Raw genomic sequence first — 6,995 nt, 5'->3', positions numbered from 1 at the left:
CTGGCAACCGCTTCCTTTCAAGCACTCACTGCACCCAGACAGAAAGCTGTTATTGTGAAAGAGAGGTAGAATGGCAAGAGATATAAATTCTCTCCTCGTGCACTTACAAAATACACTTCAGCAATTTTCTTCTATCACAGATTTTCTATCATGCACCTGCTGTGCATAGAAAACAGCTTGATTCCTCCACTATAATTACTCAATCAAGGCCATAACCTGAACAAAAGGAGCTCCAAGCTCCAGTTAATCTTTTCCTGATAGACATCTTGGTTCTTGTAATGCATTTGAACTTTACCTTGCATATTTGCATTTAAAAATATATATATATATATATATAACAGGAATAAAAGGAATACATTTTGAATTTCCTTAGTGCAAATCTTGACCTGTTGTTTGACCTACACTTTGTCTTGGTAATATAAACCATCATTTTGGGAAAATTTAGTGCTGTGGTCATGTAGGAGGAGAACCTTTACAAGTCTTACAAGCAATCAGTGTAACTCACAGACATACCCTCACACATATAAACACAGACATAGGAGAATCAAGACAGTTATATCCTTCATCTGTGAGAGTTCCTGTCTGTTAGAAAGAAGGAGTATACATACTGTAGATGCAATGAAAAGAAAACACAATAGGAACCCAGATTCCCTTCCACGCCTACACCCACACCACAGAGAGATGTTAGGAGGTCAATGAAAGCATGGTGTAAGTAGGAAGAAGAAAGAAAGACCAGCTTGCTCTTGAGATCAAGAACACATGCGCAGTTCATGAGCTCTCTGTGTTCTTCAGTAAGTGATGGGCCTCTTGAAAAATGAACATGTATGTGTTTTTTGGATGAGGTGCAGTCTAGCTGCAAGCGTAGTCAATGATTTAGAGGACTTTACAACTACACAGTTGTTTAGAAGTAAACCTGTGGTTGTAGGAGAGGATTATTGTATGCAGGCAGACAGAAAATTATAAATAAATCTGTTGCTAAATATGTATGTACCAGAAGTTAACTATTTAAATTAATTCAAGATTTAAGATTCAAGATTTTTAATTTGTCACAAACACAAAATATATACAGAATACAACTTTGCTGTAAAAAGGAAAGCATGAAATGTAAAGTATATATACTATATATATATGGAAATGGTTTAGTTTAATCTACAACCCCTAATGCCATGAAAAATATATGGTTAGTTAAAATTGATTGTAACAGAAGACCAAGTTGCAGCTATTCAGTCACTCCTACAATCGCATTTTGCAATTAGGTTAAGTGTTGAATTTCCAAAATTGTAGTTTCATCTTAACAGAAAAAGCACAGGCCAAGCAACAGGTCAACTTGAATTATTTGCACATCATTGTAGAAACTCAGTGAATGCTCCGAAGCGTCTTTTGGGCCTGGAGTTATACAGCTCTCTGCAAAGTAATTACAAATTCTGCATTTTCAAAATAAGGCGTCAGCTTTTTCAAATTTTTCCTCCCCCCCCCACACACACATTTTTCCCTACATGAGGAGATTAGGACTCAAACCCAGCACCCTCAAATTAATCTTTCATACGAGAGCATTCAAACAGCTATGTGTGAGAGGGCCATTTCCATGACAACAGGACGAGATTAGGCTGTGATTGTGCGGGCCCTTGATTGGGAAAAGCACTTAAAGATTTTTCTTCTCACTGTGAAAATGGGCTGGCCTGGGGAACAAAAAAAAAAAAACACAAAGAAAAAAGCAGAGTATGTGTAAATCATTGGCAAATTTTTGCATATGGCTGGTGCGTGCATATTAATTAGAGTTTTTTGTCTTTTTTTTTTTAATGTACGATCTTAAGATGATTTGTTGCTCTGTGTGTAATTTTTTTTTGTAAAAAAAAAATTGCAACTATCCATTTGTTTCTAGCTTTATACCTGAATTCTTTGAAAGGACATTCATGTAGCATGACTTTAATGAAGACAATTATGAATTCATACACTTGCAGCCTCATTGTTATTTATGTTTTCTGTCAGTGTCTGTAGTCATTCAATACTCACAGGGGCATCTTGGAACTGGCCACTTTATTAGGCACACCAACCCAATAGTTTTTGATCTCAGAACAGCATCGGCTCTTCATTACATGGACAACACAATGGGTTGAATGTATTCCTTTGAGATTTTGTTTTATGTTGACATAATTAATGCACATTTTTGTCAGCTGCATTGTACTGCTATGACTCGATTATTCTACCATGTCTCAAAGGTGCTTGTTTGGATTCAGTTCTGGTGAATGGGGTGGCCATTGAAGTACACTGAACCTATTGTCTTAATTCTTGGGACCAGCTGAGACAACACAATGCATTATCATGCTGGAAGTAGCTTTCATAAGATGAGTAAATTGTGGCCATAAAATGATGCATGTGGTCAGCAACAATACATAGCAGATGCTGTGGTATTCAAATAATGCTTGGTCGATAATAAGTGGCCCATTGTGTGCCAAGAAAATGTTTACAACACCATTATCTGAATGATTTTTTTTGCCACATGAGTGGCAGCTTGGATGTCTGTGTAAAGAAGGTTTTCTTAATACAGAGGCTGGTGACTTTATCTACACAAACAAGCATAAAATGAAAGACTTTTCATGATCAAAGCTATGCTTTTCTGTACTGGACACTACTCAAAATCAGAATCTTCTCTGAGCAATTACATGCGTACGGACTGGCCAGATGCGAGGCTTTTAGTTTGCTGGAGGCTTAAATGACTGCCTGTCTTACATAATGCTTTTGCAAACGCACAAATATTGTAGATATGATTGCAAAAATTCGGTTTCCATCTCAGTTTGGGTTTATTCCTCTGTACGACAAAATCCTAGCAATGAAATGTAAAACGAGAGCTGGTCACTAAATTATATCACTGTAGAACATAAATCATGAACTAATAACAGACACAAACCCACTTTAAACCCCCAATACAATTTTTTAAAAATAAATAAATAAAAAATACATTAGAAATGTTTAACCTGTCTTCTGAGATCCATCCTCATACTAAGATGTGGACAGACTTTTGATTTTCTGAGAAGAGCTGTGACCTTGACAGAAAATGACTCAATCTGGAGTCTTCCTACGGTGCCGATTGATGATGTAATATCTCAGCAGGTTATGCAGCTGGCCTGGGAAGAGTCTCTAGCAAATAAACCTTCAACCCCAGAAAAGATTAAATGGAGAGCAGTTGGGACAGAGACAGATTTACATTGACACAAAATGAATGTCTGTTCTCATTACACCAAGGCAGTCTATAATGATCTGATCCAGATTTACTGCATCTAAACAACTTCATGACGCCAGCAGTTACGATGAAGGTCACAGGAACAATCATGTTAGTGTTATCATTACTGAAGGCAGGAGTACCAGAACGCTGTGACCAGCTGAAATGACTTTACAAAAAAATGAATATAAAATACAGTCAGAAGAGAGAAAGTCCCAATCTCCACCGAGCTACCACTGCTGGGCCCTTGAGCAAGGCCCTTAACCCTTAACTGCTCAATTGTAAGTTGCTCTGGATAAGAGCATCTGCCAAATACCATAAATGTAAATGTAAATACACTGTACTAAGGTGTCCTTACTGGTTTCCACAGTAACTTTAATCAGTGGGTGGCACAACTTGAAATCCAATATTGACAATAAATCTTGAGATGGATCACATGCTCTTTATTGCCTTCACTCCCACACCAATGGTATACAATGTATACAATGGTATTCCCTACTCTAAGTTACTCCATATTTGCATGAAGTTAAACCTTTCTCTACTTTGTTGCAAAGCTGGACACACCCACATCTTATCACCAACACTCATTAACATTGTGCAATGTATTCCAATATCACTATATCACATATTTTATTTAGCATCTATTCTTCTAAAGAAGACTAGATTAAACTTTTATTAAATGAGCTTTTCTTCATTAGCTTATACATTTTTAACTGATGAAGTCACTAGGTAGCACTGAAATCGAATGCTCTCTGGTCATTTTTTTCCTCTGGTCTCCTGTCACTGCGAGTCACTGTACTGTGTGTGTGTAGACGTCGCTTTACTCTGCATGACCTGTGATAAAACACAACAAAAGCTAGGCTTATGTATGCACTCTAAGTGCAAACTGTGTAACAGCATAACCAAAGCCAAAGCATTTGACACTCATTACAGTATAATGACTATATTGCCTTGTTGAAAACAGCTACAGAAGGAATGGTCTTCAGGGAACTGCTCAATCACTGAACACTTACTGAAAGTCCTAAAGTCCTAAAGTAATCATAAAAACAGCACGTGTTTACCCTATTATTGTGAAGCAGTATGAGGGCTCATAGCTGCATGGATTTAAATTTGAGAGGCTTCGACATAAGTGGAAGGAGCTTAACACTGCTGAGAATGGGAATACATTAAGTATGGCTCAAGTGAAAGAATGATCATTTTTGTGTTCATAAACTACACTTAATAAATGAAAGAAATATGAGCTAATGAAGAAAGCAAAAAAAAATCACATTAAATAAAAAGTTCAATCCGATACCCTTTAGAATAGATCACTAAAGTATTGACTACATTTTGCACAAGGAGTTGTGCTATCATTTCCATATCTTCAATAAACTGGAACAGAACACGTATTTGATTATAGCCTTTTTAATGCTGTTTTTTAATTTTGTCATTGCCGTCTACTATAGTTCCCTTAACGAGAAGACTTATTATTTTTCAAAATAATTATGACCACATTATACACCATGGACACCTGGATGATGACATCATAAACAAAATCTATGATAAAATTGTATTGCAAAATGTATTAGCACTTGAACAAAACAGTCTTGCCTGCCTGTATCTCAAAGATGCACCATGTACCATTTTCTTCCCCATGAAGTATGCCTTCTGATTACAAAATTGCAGTTCTGCTTTTGCCAAAAGAAACAATAAGATTTAAGGTTAATTCCCTCTTAAGAGGTGTAAGCACATTCTGGCTCCATTGAACGAAGCTGTGACAGTGAAAATCCGGATACTTCTGTAAGCGATTGTTCCAGATAGAAGTTACATCTTAAGACGAGCTGAAGATCCGACATGCAGGAACAAGACCTTTGTTTTATCTAAGTGTGGGTTTCTGACTAAAACCTAGCAGCAAGGGAAAAAGCTAAACATCCATTACTTTACCACACTGTCACTAATCACTGTTTATCTGCTATAAAAAAAAAACAAGCATCAAATGACAGTCTTATCTACAAGACCTAAAAATATTGAGTCCACAAATAGAACCTAATATGGATCCTACTAGACTATCCGATCTAAATCTAAACACAGGAGACTTTTTTCTAAATGTTATGAACCGAAGAAGCCTGGAAAAACACATTAGGCCCACCAACAGCAAAGATGAAACATTTGCAAGCATTCCAGCACTAGACCTTCCACCTAGTGAAATTTGACAGACACAGTCGCGTCAGATTGGAGAGCTAGTCCGTTCTCCCTTATCTCCACAGAACAGATGTGGCAGCTTCATGCCAATTCCCGCTTGCACAGGACGAGCGGCGCATCGTCATACGTCAGGTCTGATTTCACAGCACAGCCATCAGCCAAAGCCTCTTAAAGCTTAGAAATGAATCTGGCTCTGTGGATGTGCTTAAGTAACTGCCCACATTTATTTGGGGGAAAAGCTTTTGATTTTGTAACATTTCTGGAAGTTGTGGTAGGTGTAAAAATGTCATTGCTCAACTTTGGAAATGGCTGGATGCACAGTGCTGAGATGAACCATTCATTAAGGGTGATAAGAGTTTGCTAGTCATCAGTGTCAAAAATGAGCAAATCGGATATTCTCGTTCAACTGCTCTGAGCTGCTCAGTTCCTATGCAAGCAGCAGAAAAAGAAGAAATGAGCAAACTTTGACAAAAATGGGTTGTGCTTTTGAATTTGAAATCAACTAATGAATTAAAAATATTGTCTTTAAAATGTTGCTCAGGTTCCTCTGGTCACAGCTGAAGAATGTCAGCACCCAGATTGTTGCAATATGGGCAATTTAATAAAGCAACACCCCAACACTGCTGGTGTCACTGCAGTGCCAAAAACGATTTACTACCCTGTATATCTAGAATTACATTAATGTTAATTATAATGTTTTCTTTTTTCTTTTCAAATAAATATTGTTAGGCTTAAAATATCTGAAACACCACACAAGTCCCTGTAAATGAGCTCTTACTAAAAAAATAATGCTATAAACTGCATTAATATAAACCCCTGTTTTTGACAATTCTTGCCTTGCACTACTGTTGGAGATGCTGTATCACTATTACTAAACCACAAGGTCTGAATTACATTATTTACATTATTTTTTTATAAAGTCCCACTTTCTAAATTGAAGGCCCCCACATAGACACATAGTAAAATACAAGCATGGTAACATAAGGTAGATACTCTGGAAAGCCTTAAGTGTATAAAAATGTAGCGTCCACTTGAACACCTGTACACCCACATTTTTATGCAGTTATCTAATCAGTCAATTGTGTGGCAGCAGAGCAATACAAAACATTGTGCAGGTACAGATCAGGATCTTCAGCAGTAACAACAGAATAAGAAAAAAAAAATACAAATTTGGAAAAAAACAGGCTTTAGTCTGAAACCTTCAGAAATCTTTTTGTAGTTTCACACAATTGGCTCTATAGTTTAACAGAATGGTGCATGAAAACATTGCGTGAGCAACAGTCTTGGATGGAAACTTCTTGTTTATAAGAGGCGAGCTGCCAAGAAGGATACAGTAACTCATAGTATCACTCTTTACAACCATGGTGAGCAGAAATGCATCTTGGCATGCACAAAACCTTGGTCAAAACTGGACAGTTGAAGACTCTGAATGTAAAAAGCAAGTGACCCTTGCTTCAATTCAACTAGTTAATCTGGGTGATTCTGTGCTCATAGAACTCATAGCTTCAGATTTCTGTTTTTGGCGAGCAGGAGTGGAGTATCTAGTGAAGCTTTGATAGGTTGTGGAATTGAAGATGCTTCTCTGCTCACCATA

The sequence above is a fragment of the Silurus meridionalis genome, chromosome 6, assembly GCF_014805685.1.
Source record: "Silurus meridionalis isolate SWU-2019-XX chromosome 6, ASM1480568v1, whole genome shotgun sequence".
In the NCBI taxonomy this organism is placed as follows: Eukaryota; Metazoa; Chordata; class Actinopteri; order Siluriformes; family Siluridae; genus Silurus; species Silurus meridionalis.
This window is presented reverse-complemented; position numbering follows the sequence as displayed.